This window comes from Oryctolagus cuniculus, chromosome 6 (assembly GCF_051225735.1).
Source record: "Oryctolagus cuniculus isolate XC-2025 breed Fujian yellow rabbit chromosome 6, ASM5122573v1, whole genome shotgun sequence".
NCBI lineage: Eukaryota > Metazoa > Chordata > Mammalia > Lagomorpha > Leporidae > Oryctolagus > Oryctolagus cuniculus.
The window spans coordinates 65,002,009-65,020,686 of record NC_142872.1 but is presented as its reverse complement, the minus strand read 5'-3'; the positions used below and the strand labels follow the sequence as shown (position 1 = coordinate 65,020,686).

At 49.9% G+C, this 18,678-nt stretch overlaps 2 long non-coding RNA genes across 3 annotated transcripts in view; one reads left to right on the top strand and one right to left on the bottom strand.

The window, feature by feature from the left end:
- Positions 1-18,146, top strand: part of LOC138850221 (uncharacterized) — a 105,992-nt gene extending 87,846 nt beyond the window's left edge. Inside the window, exon 3 of one of the 2 annotated variants that reach the window (XR_016235588.1) lies at positions 17,727-18,146. This is a non-coding gene — a long non-coding RNA (uncharacterized LOC138850221). The remainder of the gene's footprint in view (positions 1-17,726) is intronic. The other variant, XR_011389917.2, reaches the window with a different exon arrangement.
- On the bottom strand, positions 3,242-11,496 carry LOC138850222 (uncharacterized). Its single transcript, XR_011389918.1, has 2 exons — positions 11,349-11,496; positions 3,242-3,515 (listed from the first exon to the last, which is right to left on the bottom strand). It is a non-coding gene; the product is annotated as an uncharacterized LOC138850222 (long non-coding RNA).
- Positions 18,147-18,678: the final 532 nt, after the last annotated feature.

Below are 18,678 nucleotides of genomic sequence, written 5' to 3'. Positions count from 1 at the left end.
AACTGTGAGCTCAGAGCATAGAGTGGATCACTACTCCCTTGCTATTCTCACTGTAAAGCTAGAAGCTCCCCAGGAGTGGGGCAGGCACTTTTGACCTTGTTAACGGTGACTTCTGGGGGAAGCGAGCAGGTTGCACCCTCAGTTTTCAGCAGGACCAACCTAGTCAGGTTAACCCATCTGACTCCCCACATTCTCTCCGCAGGAGAATGGACCCTAACTTCTGTTAGGGGATATGGGATGAGACTGCTCCGGCGTCCTCAAGCTGAGTAGAAGTGGAACAGGGGACGGCAATCAAGACAGGGTCCCAGCAGGAGGTGGCCTCTCAGGGGGACGCAGGGGCAGCTTGCAGAGACTGCTTCCCTCCAAGGTCTCTTGTGCATGGCCACCTAGAGTTTCACTAAGTCTGGAGAAAACTAATCTAACAAACACGTTAAATTCACAGGGTCTAAAACAAAGGACAGAGTCATTATTAGAGGACTTAAGAAAGGAGCTGTCTGAACCATGAGGAAGTTTTCCTATTCAGAGGCAAATAAAAATTGACAGGGAGCCGGTGCTTTTGGTGTAGCAGGTACAGGCTCTGCCTGCAGTGCCTGCATCCCATATGGGTGTCAGTTTGAGTCCCGGCTGCTCCATTTCCCATCCAACTCTCTGCTGTGGCCTGGGAAAGCAGTAGAAGATGGCCAAGTCCTTGGGCCCCTGCACCCACATGGGAGACCTGGAAGAAGCTCCTGGTTCCTGGCTTCAGATCGGCACAGCTCTGGCTGTTGCAGCCATCTAGGGAATGAACCAGTGGATGGAAGACTTTCTCTCTCTCTCTCTCTCTCTCTCTCTCTCTCTCTCTCTGTAACTCTGACTTTCAAATAAAATAAATAAGTCTTTCAAAAAAAGCTGACAGGAGGGGCTTGATAATAATCAGGTGGTGTTAAGGCCTTAACAGTTTATGAGGCCCAGACATACCTATCTATTTTTTTTTAAGATTTTTATTTATTTATTTGAGAAGTAGAGTTACAGACAGTGAGAGGGAGAGACAGAGAGAAAGGTCTTCTGTTGCTGGTTCACTCCCCAAATGGTCTCAACAGCCAGAACTGTGCCAATCCAGAGCCAGGAGCCAGGAGCGCCTTCCTGGTCTCCCATGCTGGTGCAAGAGCCCAAGCGCTTTGGCCATCCTCCACTGCTTTCCCAGGCCACAGCAGAGAGCTGGATTGGAAGAGGAGCAGCCGGGTCTAGAATCGGCACCCATATGGGTTGCTGGTGCCACAGGCAGAGGATTAACCTACTGCACCATGGCGCCAGCCCTCAACGCATCTATCTCTTAACATGAGGTACCAGAAGAGACATCCTAAAGGAGGTGTGAAGCTCCTTGGGGAAGGCACCCTGTTGGCTTCCATTATCCAGCAGGCCTGGGAGGAGAGCTGGCCTGTACAGGCAGGTGGCATCTCTAAAAGGAAATTTACAGTTCTGCCTGCAATGTTGCTGACCCTAGGCTGTCCCCTCAACAGTGGTGGCTACATTGGAAGCTGGGCAGACTCAAGGGCTTTTCAGCTTAGAGCCAACAAGGTCTACGGCTCTGACCTGGGCGTCCTTCGACTCCAGGGCAGTTCCATTTCCAATGACCCAGCTCTTGGCTGGCAGCGCTGCCAGGGCTGTGTCCAAAGCCTTGGTTTTCCACATCCAAAACCAATGCCGTTTGCAGTGGACTGGCCTGTTGGGTCTCCTTGATGGCAGATGACTGCCATCTGTCTTACATTGCTCCTGCTGCCTAGCTTGCTGCTCCTCTTCCCCCTGGTTTCGGGTAGAGGAGACCAGGGAGGCAGCCTCTGATGCTAGCCAGGGTGCTCAGTCCTAGAGACCTATAGTCGCAGGCGTGTTCTGAGGGGGTTTTTCTGTGAGATAGACAGTGCCCATGAGGAAAGCTATGTCCTCACTTTAAGATCCAACATGATGACCACCTTATCTATAACTTTTGAAGTCATTAGTGAAACTTTCTCCCCCTTAGTTTGGTTTGAAAGGGGGGGTTGGCTCCCTTGGAGACTCCTCCTGGCCACTCCACCAGGAACTCTCTGACTTAAATAAATCTTGCTTTTAAACACATCTTACATTTCTCTCTGCCTTGTCCACTTGGAAATTCTTCCATGTGCAAAGAACCGAGGTAATGTTTTCTCCACCACCATTTCACCAGTAACTAACCTGGTCATACCTGGGTTCCTGGGGGCCCCAGCATTCACCACCACATTGCAACCCTTCAGGCAGGCAGCTGCTCGGTCTGAGGGGGCCTGGTCTGGTCTCAATGTGGCTTAGGTGGGTGGCCCCCCAGGTGTGTGCATGAGCTCCTAGAGGGTTAGGAGGAGCGAGAGGGGCTGGCCGACACCCCTGCCCTCGAGTCTGCTGGAAGCCCGAGTCTGGCTGCTGTAGCGTTGTCCTGGGCCGAGGTGCAGAGGCTCAGGTGCAGAGCAGCACTGGTGGAACGGGCGAGAGTGGAGAGCATGGCTGGGATCAACTGAGAGCGGGGCAGGTGCGTGTGGGGCGCATCGCAGGTGCAGGAGCTAGCAGCGAGCAGGCAGCTCAACCACCTCCTCACCACCCCTGCTGTCTTTCCTTTTTGTGGTTAGTTCATGTCTTTTATTAACTCCTCATATATAATTTTTTATAAATAAATCCTTTTTATAAGTTTTTTAAAAAGGTTTATTTGGAAGGCAGTTACAGAGAGGCAGAGGTAAGGAGAGAGAGGTCTTCTACCCACTGGTTCACTCCCTAGATGGCCGCAACGGCTGGAGCTGGGCCAATCCAAAGCCAGGAGCGTCTTCAGGGTCACCCACATGGGTGCAGGGCCCATCTTGTCGCTTTCCCAGGCCATTAGCCGAGAGCTGGATCAGAAGAAGAGCAGCCAGGACATGAACTGGCACCCATTTGGGAGGCTGGGTGCCACAGGCGGGGGCTTAGCCTACCATGCCACGGCACCAGCCCTGACTTGTTCCTTTTCTTAGCACCACCACGGAGTCAAAGCTAGATGAAGAGTGGACTCCTCTTGAGTGCTGGTCAGATAATGTTGGTCCATCTTCCAGCTGCTTGCCAGCACAGATCAGTCTTTGCTGATCAGAAGGAAGTCCTTCCTCATCCCAGATCTCGGCCTTGACATTTTCTATTGAATCTGAGGATGCAACTTTGAGTCTTCCCTTTAAGACTTCAAAAATTTGCATGTTGATGACAATCCCGCCACAGATGGCAGATCAGAAAGCCATTCTTTTTTTTAAAAAATTATTTATTTATTTATTTGAAAGAGTTAGAGAGAGAGAGAGGTCTTCCATCCAATGGCTCACTCCCCAACTGGCCACAATGGCCGGAGCTGTGCCGATCTGAAGCCAGGAGCCAGGAGCTTCTTCCGGGTCTCCCACATAGGTGCAGGAGCCCAATGACTTGGGCCATCTTCCACTGCTTTCCCAGGACACAGCAGAGAGCTGGATCGGAAGAGGAGCAGCTGGGGCTTGTTTATTTATTTGAAAGGCAGAGTGACAGACCTGAGAGAGAGCGAGAGCAAGTAAGCACTATCTTGCATCCGTTGCTTCACTCTCTAAATGGTCGCAATAACCAGGGTTGGACCAAGCCAAGGCTGGGAGCCTGGAGCTCCATGCTGATCTCCCATGTAGGTGGCAGGAACCCAGGCAATTGGGCTTTCCCAGGTGCATCAGCAGGGAGCTGGCCGGCGGATCTCTAACAGGAGAAGCGTTACTAGAAGTCAACAGAATGTTCCTTCAGAAATCCATCTTTTCTACATGCTGAGATCCTGATTACTTTGCTAATTACTTAGGATAAGCAATTACCACATGTTGTTTTAAATATGCAACAGGAGACTATGTTGTTTTAAATATGCAACAGGAGACTACTGGAGGAGTGGACGTGTAAGGCAGCTGTTAAGGCCCTGGTTGGGGTGCCTGGTTTGGAATCCCAGCTCTGATTCAGATTCCAGCTTCCTGCTGATGTGCATCATGGAAGGCAGCACGATGATGGCTTGAGTACTTGAGCCCTGCCATCCATGTAGGAGTTGCAGTTTGGGTTCTGGGCTCCTGGCTTCAGCATGCCCTAGCCCCAGCTGTTGCAGGAATTTGAGGAGTGAACTAGTAGATAGAACATCTCTGTCTCTGTCTCTCAAATAAAAACAAACAAATAAAAGAAAAAAAAAGTTGGCTAGTTGGAGTTATAAGGAGGGAAAGAGGGCTCTGCCGCATTGAAAAAAACCTGTGGGCTGTGTTTCCTTGGTCTTTCTTCACTGACAAGTCAGCTTGACCTGATTCAGGTTTCTTGTCTATCCACTTGAACTATAATATGAAGGAAACTCCAGGGGCCAGGGTTGTGGCGTAGCGGGTAAAGCTGCTGTCTGCAGTGCTGGCATCCCATATGGGCATGGGTTTGAGTCCCAGCTACTCTATTTCTGATCCAGCTCTCTGCTGTGGCCTGGAAAAGCAATAGAAGATGGTTGAAGTCCTTGGGCCCCTGCTTCCATGTGGTAGACGCAGAAAAAGCTCCTGGCTTCTGGCTTTGAATCTGCACAGCTCAAGCCATTATGGCCAATTGGGGAGTGAACCATTGGATGGAAGATTTCTCTCTCTCTCTGCCCCGGCCTCTGTAACTCAGCCTTTCAAATAAATAAATAAATCTTTCAAATAAATAAATAAATCTTTTTTTTCAGAGCATGTTTTTTATGTTTTTAAAAAAGATTTTATTTATCTGACAGGCAGAGTTACAGAGAGAGGTAGAGACAGAGAGAGAGGTCTTCCATCAGCTGGTTCACTCCCCAGATGGCCACAACGGCCGGAGCTGCACCTATCCGAAGCCAGGAGCCAGGAGCTTCCTCTGGGTCTCCTATGCGGGTACAGGGGCCCAAGCACTTGGGCCATCTTCTACTGCTTTCCCAGGCCATAGCAGAGAGCTGGATTGGAAGAGGAGCAGCCGGGACTCGAACCGGCTCCCATGTGGGACGCTGGCACTTCAAGCCAAGGCGTTAACCTGCTGTGCCACAGTGCCAGACCCAATAAATAAGTCTTATAAGAAAGAAAAAGAAATATAGTTCTCCAATTAGATCAGCAGGAGTTCAGGCTCTGCCATTCACTCTCTGGGTAGGTCACTGCCACAAGTCACCTCACTAAAGCATCAGGGTTGTTTTTTGTTGTTGTTGCTGTTTTTTTTTTTTTTTTCCAGATAGAGTTAGTGAGAGAGAGAGAGACAGGGAGAAAGGTCTTCCTTCCATTGGTTCACCCCCCAAATGGCTGCTAAGGCTGGCGCGCTGCGCCGATCCGAAGCCAGGAGCCAGGTGCTTCCTCCTGGTCTCCCATGCAGGTGCAGGGCCCCAAGCACTTGGACCATCCTCCACTGCCCTCCTGGGCCATAGCAGAGAGCTGGACTGGAAGAGGAGCAGCCGGGACTAGAACCCAGGCGCCCATATGGGATGCTGGCACCTCAGGCAGAGGATTAGCCAAGGGAGCCACGGCGCCGGCCCAGCATCAGGTTTTCCAATAGTACCCAACCTCTGAAGGAAGGGAATGCAGGTGAAATAATAATTATTTAATATGAGGGTCTTTCCAAAGGTCATGGAAAATGGGTGTGCTGAAAATTTTTGCACCAAAATAAGCTTATCTTTTAATTCCATTTTCCATGAAGTTTTTTAAGTATCCTTTTCATATCTAGTTTATGGTTTATACCTATTAACCTAGACAGTATGCATGTAAATAGCTTTTATGGGTTGGAGAGGGTTTATCTTCCTAAATTCATGCAGACTTTTTTTTTTAAAGATTTATTTTTATTTATTTGAGAGGTAGACTTACAGAGAGAGAAAGAGAAACAGAGAGGAAAGTCTTCCATCAACTGGTTCACTCCCCAAATGGTCGCAATGGCTGAAACTGAGCCAATCCGAAGCCAGGATCCAGGAGTTTCCTCCAAATGCAGGCGCCCAAGCACTTGGGCCATCTTCCACTGCCTTCCCAGGCCACAGCAGAGAGCTGGATCAAAAGAGGAGCAGCCAGGACATGAACCAGCGCCCATATGGGATGCTGGCGCTGCAAGCAGAGGCTTAACCTACTATGCCACAGTGCCAGCCCAGACACAGACATTAAAAGCTTGAAGTCTTCTATTAATAGCCAATGGATTAGTGTTAATGGTTGATGGGTTAGGAAGGAGGCTTGACCCGATGATGGCACATTATCAGGGAGCAGCTGGGACTCAAATTGACCTCTAATATGGGATGCTGGTGTCACAAGCACCAGCCCCCACAACGGCTTTCTAAGGAGGAGAGGCTAGAGAAGAGGGTGCTTCCTGTGTCTGCTTCCTGGTTCATCATGTGTGTTCTGCTTCCTCCACCAGATACCAGATTAGTGGAAAAACGCCTGACTGTGGACCATGAATCTCCTTGCTAAGAAACTCCTCTCAGGCATTTGTTCGTTTAAGACGTATTTATTGGGGCTGGCGCTGTGGCAGAACAGGTAAAGCTGCCGCCTGCAGTGTTGGCATCCCATATGGGCACCAGTTCAAAACCCAACTGCTCCACTTCTGATCCAGCTCTCTGCTATGGCCTGGGAAAACAGTAGAAGATGATCCAAGTCCTTGGGCCTTTGCACTGGTGTGTGAGACTCAGAAGAAGCTCCTGGCTCCTGGCTTCAGATGGGCCAAGCTCTGGCCATTTGGGAAGTGAACCAGCAAATGGAAGATCTCTCTCTCTCTCTCTCTCTCTCACTCTCTCTCTGTAACTTTACTTTTTAGATAAATTTTTAAAGTAAATTCGTAACAGAAACTTTGAGATTTTGCAAATATGTGGAACACGACTAAATAATAAATTGATCAGAGGAGAAATCACTAGAGAAATTAGAAAATATAGGGGGTCGGTGCTATGGTGTAGTGGGTTAAGCCACCACCTGCAGTGCTGGCATCCCATAAGGGTGCTGGTCGAGTCCCGGCTGCTCTCTGCTTATGGCCTGGGAGAACAGTAGAAGATGGACCAAGTGCTTGGGCCCCTGCACCCACATGGGAGACCGGAAGAAGCTCCTGGCTCCTGGCTTTGGATCAGTGCAGCTCCGGCCATGGTGGCCAACTGGGGAGTGAACCAGTGGATGGAAGACCTCCCTCTACCTTTCCATCTCTCTCTGTGTAACTCTGACTTTCAAATAAACAAATGCATCTTTTAAAAATTAGAAAATATATGGATATGAATAAAAGAAAAAACACAACACACCAGAATTTATGGGATGTAGCTAAAGCAGTTTAGAGAGAACATTAGAGCTGTAAATGGCTACAGTTAAAAAAGAGAGAGAGAGAGAAAGAAAGATCTCACATCAATCATCCAATTTTATGTATAAGGAAGAACAAGAAGAATATAAAACTAAAACTAGGAAAAAGAAGAGCAAATTATACCTAAAGCGAGCAAAGGGAAGGAAATATTAAATATTAAAGCAGAAATTAATGAAGAATAGAAAAGTGCAGAAAATTAATGAAGAAAATCTGGCTCTTAGAAAGGACCAATAGGCCGGCGCTGCAGCTCACTAGGCTAATCCTCCGCCTTGCGGCGCCGGCACACCAGGTTCTAGTCCCGGTTGGGGCGCCGGATTCTGTCCCGGTTGCCTCTCTTCCAGGCCAGCCCTCTGCTGTGGCCCGGGAGTGCAGTGGAGGATGGCCCAAGTGCTTGGGCCCTGCACCCCATGGGAGACCAGGAGAAGCACCTGGCTCCTGCCATCGGATCAGCGCGGTGCGCCGGCCGCAGTGCGCCGGCCACGGCGGCCATTGGAGGGTGAACCAACGGCAAAAGGAAGACCTTTCTCTCTGTCTCTCTCACTGTCCACTCTGCCTGTCCAAAAAAAAGAAAGAAAGAAAGAAAGAAAGAAAGAAAGAAAGAAAGAAAGAAAGAAAGAAAGAACCAATATAGTTATTAAACGTTGGGGCTGGTGTTGTGGTGTAGACACCTGCAACACCAGCATCCCATATGGGTAGTGCTTTGTGTCCCAGCTGCTCCACTTCTGATGCAGCTGCCTGTTAATACCCTGGGAAAAGCAGCAGGAGATGGCCAAGTGCTTGGATCCCCGCCACCCTGGTAGAAGCTCCTGGCTTCTGGCTTTGGGCTGGCCCAGCCCTGGCTGTTGTGAACGTCTGGGTAGTGAACCAGTGGATCGAGGATCTCTCTCTCTCTTTCTCTCTGTCTTTCCCTCTCTCTGTGTAACTGGGAATTTTAAATAAATAAATAAACCAATAAAAAGTTTATCAAACCTTTAGCCAGATGATCAAAAACAGCAAGGGGATAAAAGGAAAGAAAGTTTCAAATCATTGAAATCAGGGGAGAGAGCGGGACATCACTACCAATCTTAGAGACATTATAAAGGAACACCACGGACTGTACACCAACAAGTTAGATCATGTCGATTAAATTCCTAGAAAGACACCAACTACCGATACTGACTCAGGAAGAAACAGAGGGGAGGGCACTGGGCACAGTGGTCAGGACACCACGTGGACATCCACATCTCACTCTGGAGAGCCTGGGTTTAAGTCCCAGCTCCACTTCCAACTGCAGCTTCCTGCCAACGCACATGCTGGGAGGTAGCAGGTGCTGGCTCATGCAGTTGGGTCCCTGTCACAGATGTGGAAACACTGGATTGAGTTCCTGGCTCTTGGATTCGGCCTGACCCAGCCAAAGCTGGAGTCAGGGGAGGAAACCAATGCACGGGAGACTGCTCTCTCTCTCTCCTTCTCCTCTTTCAAATAATAAATAAAATACATAACTTTAAAAAGAAAAAGCAGAAAATCCACATAGAAGTATAATAAGTAAAAATATTGGATTAGTAATATAAAATTTGCTACAAAGAAAAGCTCAAGACCAAATGGTTTTATGGGGAATTCTACCAATTTATTGAAAGAAAATTTGATAGCAATTCTTCACAAACTCTTCTAAAAAGCAGTAGAAAAGAGAGTACTTCTGCCTCATTCTGTGAAGCCAGTATTGCTGACATCAAAACCAAAGGCATTACAAAAAAAAACTACAGATCAGGGGTCAATGTGGGACAGCAGGTTAACCTGCAATACCGGCATTCCATATGAGTGCTGGTTCGAGTCCCAGCTGCTCAACTTCCAATCCATCTTCTTGCTAATGGACCTGAGAAGGCAGTAGAAGGTGGCCGAAGAGCTTAGGTCCCTGCCATTCACATGGGAGACCCAGAAGGGGTTCCAAGCTCCTGCCTTCAGCCTGGCCCAGCCCCAGTCATTACAGCCATATGGGGGTGGACCAGCAAATGGACGATCTCTCTCTCTCTCTCTCTCTCTCTCTCTCTCTCTGTAATTCTTTCAAATAAACAAAAACTAAATCTTTTTTTTAAAAAAAAAGACTACAGATCAGTGTACACACTCAAAACGGATTGTACACTATGACCAAGTGGGATTTATCTTAGGGATGCAAGACTGGTTTGACACAAACAAGCTATTGCACCGTATCAGTAAAGCAAAGGACAAAAGCTGCCCGAGCTCCCAACAGGAAGGAATGGTCTTTGTCTGAAGCGGTAGGCCTGCCCACCACCTCAATCTGATCACACTGTGTGGTTTGTTCTGAATTCTCTTTTGAACTTTACGCCTGTTGCCTGTCAGCATTCCACAGAAGTACAATTTCCCACAAAATGATGCTGGCCTGTCAGTTTGAAATGCTGAATGTCACCCACAGAACTGATCAGGTTAATTTTTTTGTAAAGATTTGTTATTTGAAAGTCAGAGTTACACAGAGAGAGGAAGAGAGGCAGAGAGAGAGAGGGAGATCTTCCCTCCGCTGGTTCACTCCCCAAATGGCCGCAATGGCTGGAACTGTGCCGACCGAAGCCAGGAGCCAGGAGCTTCTCCCAGGTCTCCCATGCAGGTGCAGAGGCCCAAGGACTTGGGTCATTTTCCACTGCTTTCCCAGGCCATAGCAGAGAGCTGGATTGGAAATGGAGCGGCCGGGACTTGAACTGGTACCCATATGAGATGCCAGCACTGCAGGTGGTGGCTTTACCTGCTACGCCACAGCGCTGGCCCCAAAGCCTTCTTTTACTTTTCCTTTTTTTTTTAAAGATTTATTTATTTATTTATTTGAAAGTTAGTGTTACACAGAGAGAGAAGGAGAGGCAGAAAGAGAGAGAGAAAGAGAGAGAGACGTCTTCCATCCGATGGTTCACTCCCCAATTGGCTACAATGTCCGGAGCTGTGCCAATCTGTAGCCAGGAGCCAGAAGCTTCTTCTGGGTCTCCTACCTGGGTTCAGGGGCCCAAGGACTTGGGTCATCTTCTACTGCTTTCCCAGGCCATAGCAGAGAGCTAGATCAGAAGTGGAGCAGCCGGGACTTGAACCAGCGCCCATCCCATATGCCGGCACTGCAGGTGCTGGCTTTATCCCCTACACCACAGCGCCGGCCTCAAAGCCTTCTTTTTCAAAACACCTCCCCTTACTCTTCTACCCACCCTGGTCAGATGGAAGTATTTGGCCAAGTGGAGCTGACACCCCTGTTCCATGCAACAAGGATTAACAGGGGGACTTTGTAACCTTTCGAAATACAGCTTTCCTTTTCCCTTTCACGTTCTGATGAACAAAAGTGAACGGCAGAGCTTGAAACTAACTGAGCGTCTGTTAGCAGATCAACAGTGCTTGCCTGTGAATTCCAGAAACAGGCCTTGGGAAAGTCAGCTGGAGTTGCCCAGTCATCTGGCCTTCCCCAGGCACGAGGCCGGAAGGCTGAATCTATGGTAACAGAGCGTCAGGACGAGCACTTGGCCAGGACGCAGTCAGCTCAGATTGGAGGCTCAGGGCCTCATCCTGGTCCATGAACACTAGAATCTCTTAACACAACGCTTTGCGTCCTTCCCCTCCCAGCCGGACAACATTTCGTAGCTGCTTAATCGTACAGGACATCCTGCTACTCCGCCTCCACGTAAAGTCAGGCTGTCAGGGAAATTCCGCTGGAGCTGCGCTGATGTCCAAGGCTGACACAGCGCCCTGCTGTTGGGCCTGCGACCAGCCTGCTCGGCTGTCTCCTGCTGGCTCGCATCACCACATCTTCGTCCTCAGCAGCCCAAACTACCTTCTGCGCTCCTTAAAAGCCCCGGACCACACTCACTAAGGAGGGTGCTAGTCCTGAGACCCCCAGTCTGCTACCCTCCTCAGCCCTGGTGGATTAAACTTTCTGTTTCCCTTATCCTCAGACCTTGGCCTCCGATTCTGCACCATTGGCAAGGCCTGAACTTCTGGTAACAACACGAAACTATCGCATGCCCCCAGTGACCTAAGGACCTCGATATAGAAGCCAAGGCTCAGAGAGGTGGAGTGATCTGCCCCAGGCTGCACAGCGAATTCTTTCTCACCTGGGCCAGCTGAATCTTTAGTTCCAGTTGCCAGGAGCCTGTCCGGCTCAGCCCCTCAGTTCCTGGCTCCCCCGCCTCTGCCTCAGCCTCGGGACTTGTTTGTGTCTCGGAGTCTGCAGCAGCAGGGAGGCGGAAGTGGCAATGTGCTGGGAGAGCCGGTGTCTTGGCACGGAAAGAGCCGATCTGGTGGGGCGAATACTGACGTCATGACCGCCTTCTAGCTTTGCCAACGTAAGGATGAGAAGGAAACATTCCTTGGCGGCAGGAACACTGCTCCCCAGCCTCTTCCTGATTCCAGCTTCCAGGAGGCTGAACAGAGCCCCTCCTGAGTGGGGCTTCCCTGCCCCTTCAGATCCAGACATTCCGCAGCCTGCTGTGCCGACCTGCCCTGGGAGCGAGGGAGCATCTGGGGGGGGGGGGGGGCTCCAGGCTGGGAAGGGGCTTCCTGGAACTCCCTGCTGTTGGCCTTTCCGGGATCACCTTCTCTGTGTTCATTAGCAAAGAGGGGCCAGGGCCGCCCAAGCAGGGGCTGCTCTTCCGGGGACAGCCGTGGTGTTTCTTGAAAAGGCAACAGGTGCAGAGCAGTTTAAGGGCAGCAGAATCTTGCTGCAGCTAGCACAGCAGAGGGCAGCTGTGGGAGCCAGGAAGGTGGAGCCCAGGCTTGGGGCGGGGCCAGCGCACCTGCTCTCAGGAAAGCCGGGGCTGGAACTGTCACTATTGATGCCCTGAACTGCCCAAAAGTCTCCACTGGGACTCACTTCTGCCTTAAGACCCTCAGACTCCCAAAGCTCCTGGTCTTCCCCAAAGCTGTTCTTCAGGTTCCCAGTGGGGTTCTGGGGGTGGGGAGGATGTGTCACCCTGACATGCCAAGCATTCCACAGCACACAGTGTGTCCCCATGATTGCATGCTGGTACCCGCCCCTCCACACGACAAGCACTTCCCCTACTGAGTGTCCCCTTTCTCTCAATTACGATTCCCAGTTCCCCTGGCTCACGGAGCCCACGGCTTTGGAAACAATTTTCTGTGGTCTCCTTACTTGCTGCAAGCCAATGGCTTTGCGTGACAACTGCTGCTGGTGCGTTTCTTCAATGCACTCACCAGGAAGCAGACCCAGCCTCTGGGGTTGGTGACAGAGCCTGGGCCAGGGTCATCACAATTCAGTTCATCCTGGAGAGCACCTACCAGGCCCCAGCCCTGGGGTATCAGGTATCACGGGGTGGGGTGGGGGTGGGATGGGCAGCCAGGCCCTGAGCTCGGGGCAGTGGGGAAAGGGGAGAGGAAGCAGAAGTTTCCAGCTTGTGCTAACAGCTTTGAGGGCAATAACAGAGTGCAGTGTGCATGTGGCCAGGGACTCTGTAGGACGGGTGGCCAGGAGCCCTCTGGGAGGAAGGGGACACTGGGGGTCAGTCCTAAAGGACAGATGCCATTGTTTGCATGTCCCCACTAAAGCACATGTTGAGATCTGATTTCCATTGTGAGGGATCGAGAGGCAGGGCCTGTAAGAGAATAGTGACAGGTGAATCCATTCGTGGGCTAGGACTAGGGTGGGACCCCCTCAATTGGATCCTAGTGGGGAGAGAGAGACCGGACGAAACACACATGCACAGTCCTTCTCTAGCCCGGACGCTGCCTCGGCACTCCGCCAGCAAGTGTGGCCCCTTCACCTTGCACCTCCAAAACTCTTTGCTTAATAATTAACGCCCTCTGTGACAGTATGTCATTAACCACACAAATCCGACTAAGGTGGTGGGCATGGCCCACGCAGATGTAACCTCTGCCTTCCATCTGCCAGCCCCGGGGAGGGGGAAGGGCTCTGTTATTTTACAATTTTTTTCTTCAGAATTACTGTAGAATCACAAGAAAAGGTGTTATGGAAAGCTCCTGTAGGTTGACATCTTACATAACCGAGGTGAATTTGTTAAAACTAAGAAGTTGAGGGGCCGGCGCTGTGGCACAGTGGGTTAAAGCCCTGGCCTGAAGCACTGGCATCCCATATGGGTGCCGGTTCTAGTCCCGGCTGCTCCTCTTCCCATCCAGCTCTCTGCTATGGCCTGGGAAAGCAGCAGAAGATGGCCCAAGCCCTTGGGCCCCTGCACCCACGTGGGTGACCCTGGCTTCCGATAGGCACAGCTCCGGCCGTTGCGGCCATTTGGGGAGTGAACCAGTGGATGGAAGACCTCTTTCTCTCTCTGTGTCTCTACTTCTCTCTGTGACTCTGTCTTTCAAATAATAATAAAAAAAAAAAACTAAGAAGTTGACAGTGGTAGAATGGTACGAACTTTCACTGGATTTCACATCACTCGGCTTCTCTGTTTTTGTGAGGCTTGTGCACATGCACGTGCACACACACACACACAAACACACACAGGAGTGGGGTGGGGACTTCCATCTGTTGTTTCACTCCCCAAATACCTGCAACAGCTGGGGCTGGTCCAGGCTGAAGCTGGGAGCTGGGAGCTGGGAACTCAATCCAGGTCTCCCACGTAGGTGGCAGGAACTTGAGCCATCACCATGACCTCCAAGGGTACACATTAACAGGAAGCTGCAATTGGAACCTGGAGGAGGGAACAGAACCCAGGTACTCCAATGTGAGTACCCAGTACTCTGACACAGCTGTCCTAACTGACATCTTTAAAAAAAAAAAAAAAGATTTATTTATTTATTTGAAAGACAGCGTTTAGAGAGAGAGAGAGAGAGAGAGAGAGAGAGAGAGAGAGGTCTTCCATCTGCTGGTTCACAGAGACAGAGAGATCTTTCAGCAGCTGCTTTGCTCTCCAATCACCCACAACAGCTGGCTATGAGTCAGACAAAAGCCAGGGGCCCAGAACTCAAGCCAGGGCTCTCAACATGAGTGGCAGGGGCCCAGGTGCTTGAGCCATCACCACGTCCTCCCAAGGTGCCCATTAGCAGGAAGCTGGATCAGGAACAGCCAGAATGGACACCACTCCAACACAGGGTGCAGGCACCCCAGGCAGTGTCTTAGCCGCTTGCTGAGACTTTGACTGAGGGTGCACTGGCTCTGCAGATCGCCTTGGCAAATACTAACAATCCTGAGTCTTCCAGTGCATGAACAAGGAACAGCCCTATGTTTCTTTAGCTCTTCACTGATTTTTTTATCAGAATTTAATATTTTTCTGGATATAGATCCTATACATGTTTTTAAAAATTTGAGCCTAAGTAGTTTTTTTTTTGATGCTGTTATAAATGATACTAAGTTTTTAGTTTCAAATTTGGATTATTTGTTACCGATTTGTAGGAGAGTGATTGAATTTTTTGTATTACCTTGCCATTGCTATGGTCACTTACTAACCAGTTCCAGAAGTTTTTTGTTCTGTTCTTTGAGATTTTCTGCATAGACAAATATGTCACCTGGGAACAAAGACAGTTTTATTGTTTTCCTTCCAACTGTATATATATTTTTATTTCTTTTTTTTTCTTAAGATTTATCTCATTTATTTGAAAGGCAGAGTGACACAGAGAGAGAGAGGGAGAGACAAAGGGATCTTCCATCCGCTGGCTCATTCTTCAAATGGCTACAACAGCCAGGACTGTGCCAGACCGAGGCCAGGAGCCTGGAACTCCATCAGGGTCTCCCGTGTGGGTAGCAGGGGCCAGAGCTCTTGGGCCATCTTCTGCTGCTTTCCCAGGTGCATTAGCAGGGAGCTGGGTAGGAAGCAGAGCGACCGTGACTTGAACCCACGCTCACCTGGAATCTGGTGGCTCAGGGCGTGACTTAACCTGTTGCTCACAACACAGACCTGTCTGTTCCTTTTTTGACTCACTGCACCGAGTAGGACAGCGAGTGTGCTGCTGGACGAGAGTGGGGAGAGGGAACGTCCCGCCTTGTTCCCGGTATTAGGAGGAAAGCATTCACGCTCTCACTGGGAAGTTCGGTGCTGGCTTTCAGTTTTTTTGTAGATGCTCCTTATCAAGTTGAAGAAATTTCCCTTCTGTCAGTTTCCTGAGAGTTTTTTTTTTTTTAAACAAATGGGTATTTGATTTTGTCAAATGCTTTTCTGCATCTATGGGTATGATCATGTAGTTTTTCTCCTCTCTTTATAAAAGAAACATTTATAGTTAAATGGTGGTCCTATAGACAGTTATATCTTAAACCACAGTAATTCTTAGGGGTGATGTTTATTAGCTCAGGCATTAGCATGAGGGAACCATTAAGAATAAGAAAGCTCAGGGCCAGCGCCATGGCTCAATAGGCTAATCCTTCACCTGTGGCACCAGCACCCTGGGTTCTAGTCCCGGTTGGGGCGCCGGGTTCTAGTCCCAGTTGCTCCTCTTCCAGTCCAGCTCTCTGCTGTGGCCCGGGAGTGCAGTGGAGGATGGCCTAAGTGCTTGGGCCCTGCACCCGCATGGGAGACCAGGAGGAAGCACCTGGCTCCTGGCTTCAGATCGGTGCAGTGCGCCGGCCGTAGCGGCCATTTTGGGGGGTGAACCAATGGAAGGAAGACCTTTCTCTCTTTCTCTCTGCTCTCTGTCTCTCTTTCTCACTAACTCTGCCTGTCCAAAAAAAAAAAAAAAAAAAAAAAAAAAAAAGAGAGAGAGAGAGAGAGAGAGAAAGAAAGCTCAGATAGCTTAAAAATTGCTTTTAAAAAAGATTTATTTATTTGAAAGGCAGAGTTACAGAGAGGCAGAGAGAGAGAGAGATCGGTTTTCCATCGCTGGTTCACTCCCCAAATGTCCACCATGGCTGGAGCTGTGCCAATTCAAAGCCAGGAGCCTGGAGCCTGGAGCCTGGAGCTTCTTCCAGGTCTCCCTCATGCGTGCAGCGTCCCGAGCACTTGAGCCATCTTCTACTGCTTTCCCAGGGCACAGCAGGGAGCTGGATCGGTGGTGGAGCAGTGGGACCTGACCCGGTGCCCATATAGGATGCTGGCACTGCAGCTGGTAGCTTTGCCTGCTACACCACAGCACCAGCCCCAAAAACTGTTTTAAATATTGCTACAAAAGTCGCTTCAGTTCAACATAAACAACAATGTTTATCCTCTGTCCAGATAGGATTTTTCAAGAAACGATCCCGAAGGCAGCTGGTTGTCACAGCTCTTGCTGTGGCTGACCACGGTCGCACGGTGTCTCAATCATTTTCCCCACAGCATCCCACAGCTGACATTACAACTAACTTGGGTGGGTCATTTCCTCTGACACCAGAGCTCTGGTTTCTTGCCTGTCCAACCATTGTCTCTTCCTGTTTGTTACATTTGCTACATTTGTGAACAGCAGCTGCGCCCAACATTTCAGGTAGAAACCCTGCACTACACTAGACAGCTTCCAGCCAACCGTTTACAGTCTTGGTGCCCTCCTGCTACTGACGAGGTCTCGACAGTGTCCATGTGTGAGACCCTCAGCCCGGCTTGTGGGGAGGAACGGATGACGCTACAGGCGTGTGCTGTAGCAGGTACGTGCCAGCACCCTGTTGAACTGTGATCCCAGCCAAAAGGATCCAGAAGAAGCCTCGTGTTGGAAGGCACTCCGTGCTTGCCAAGTGCTGCTACCCCGTCTTCATGCTCATTGCTCCTTGCCACTGCTTGAAGGCGGCGCTGTTTGATCTCCAAATAATTGTAGCAGTGCCGACACCGGAACTCTCCAAGCGGTTCCAATGACAGAGCAAACCAAAAAATAAACCACAGAAAAACGGGCACCCCAGGCTTATAACAGAAAGGCACGGGGTCACCAAGTGGCCCTATCTTTTCTTTGTCATTCATGCCCCCCCACTCTCCCAAATATGAATACTATCATGGTTGGTCAGGTCAAAAGCTGACCTTAAGAACCATTATTGGGGCCGGTGCTGTGGCACAGTGGATAAAGCTACCTCCTGAAGTGCTCTGGCATCCCATATGGGCACCGGCTTGGGACCCAGCTGCTGCACTTCCCATCCAGCTCTCTGCTATGGCCTGGGAAAGCAGTAGAAGATGGCCCAGGTCCTTGGGTCCCTGCACCCATGTGGGAGACCCAGAAGAAGCTCCTGGCTCCTGGCTTCAGATCAGCACAGCTCCAGCCATTGCACATTGCAGCCATTTGGGGAGTGAACCAGTGGATGGAAGACCTCTCTCTCTCTCTCTCTCTCTCTCTCTCTCTGCCTCTCCTCTCTCTATGTAACTCTGACTTTCAAATAAATAAATAAATCTTAAAAAAAAAAAAAGAACCATTATCATCCTTCAAAGATGTTGGTTGTGATTCACAAAAGCGATACAAAACTCAGCACCTCTTTCATTAAAAAAAAAAAAAAAAAAAAAAAAAAGGAGAAACCTGATGGACACTAGATTGTTCTGACAGCTGCCTGGGGAGCAGGTCTGATCCTTGCACACAGTCGGATGCACAGGTGGCCATTTTGACTAAAACCGGCTTGAACACATTGCTTGTTCCAGCTCCAGCTCTTCTGTGGCCTTAGATCTCCGGGGAAGGACTCCAAGTTGCTCCTGTGTCTGACTGCAGTGCCGACCTGGGGACTTGGAGCAGATCTGTGTCGTGTTCTGGGGACCTGCTGCCATGGCGTCTGGGGCTCTCGCTCTGACGGGTGCCTTTCTCAGGAGACCAACTCCTCCTCCTCCTGCTGTGGCGCCGTGTAGGAGCGCCCGGGGCTTTGCCGGCAGTGATCTGCTGACTTCCCCGTCTTCTTCTTCCTCGTCTTCCTCTTCCTCGCCGTCCCTGGCCTCCCTCCTGACTGCAGGCTCCAGTTGCTCAACTCTCTCCAGCACATAGCGTTTCTGGAGCGGGACGTGGCTGGTTCAGCGGGAAGTCGCTGTATGTTGATTACATGTCTACTATAAATAGATATACTCCAATAATCTGTTTCCCCTCCAGGAGCTTTCTTTGGTGGTGTACATCTTTGAAGACATTAAGTCATTTCATCTAAATTATATGTTTGTGGGCACAGAGATGGGGCTAATATTTATTTGTTATCTTAAAAACTTTGTTGATTTGAAAATCAGAGAGTCCACTGGGTCACTCTCCAAATGCCTGCGATAACTGGGACTGGGCAGAGGCCAAAGCCAAGAGCCGAGAGGCAGAAGCCTCAGTCCAGGTCTCCCACGTGGATGGCAGGAACTCAACTACTTGAGTCATCACTGTTAGGTAGGAAGTCAGATATGAGCTTATGTGTGTGTGACAAAGGCCTAGTCTATGTCCAGCATCTGCATCTGCATCTCAAAGTCATCCTGCTAACGTTTCAGGGGCAGCCCAGCATCTGCACTTCAAATGCCCTCCCTGCTTTTCCTCTAACAGGGCCAGCGCCAGCCAGACTTCCCCCTGTCTCAGGGAGAAAACTCAGATAGAAGTTTTTCTGTTTACATCCAAAAAGCCCTTTGTTCCAAGAGGAGC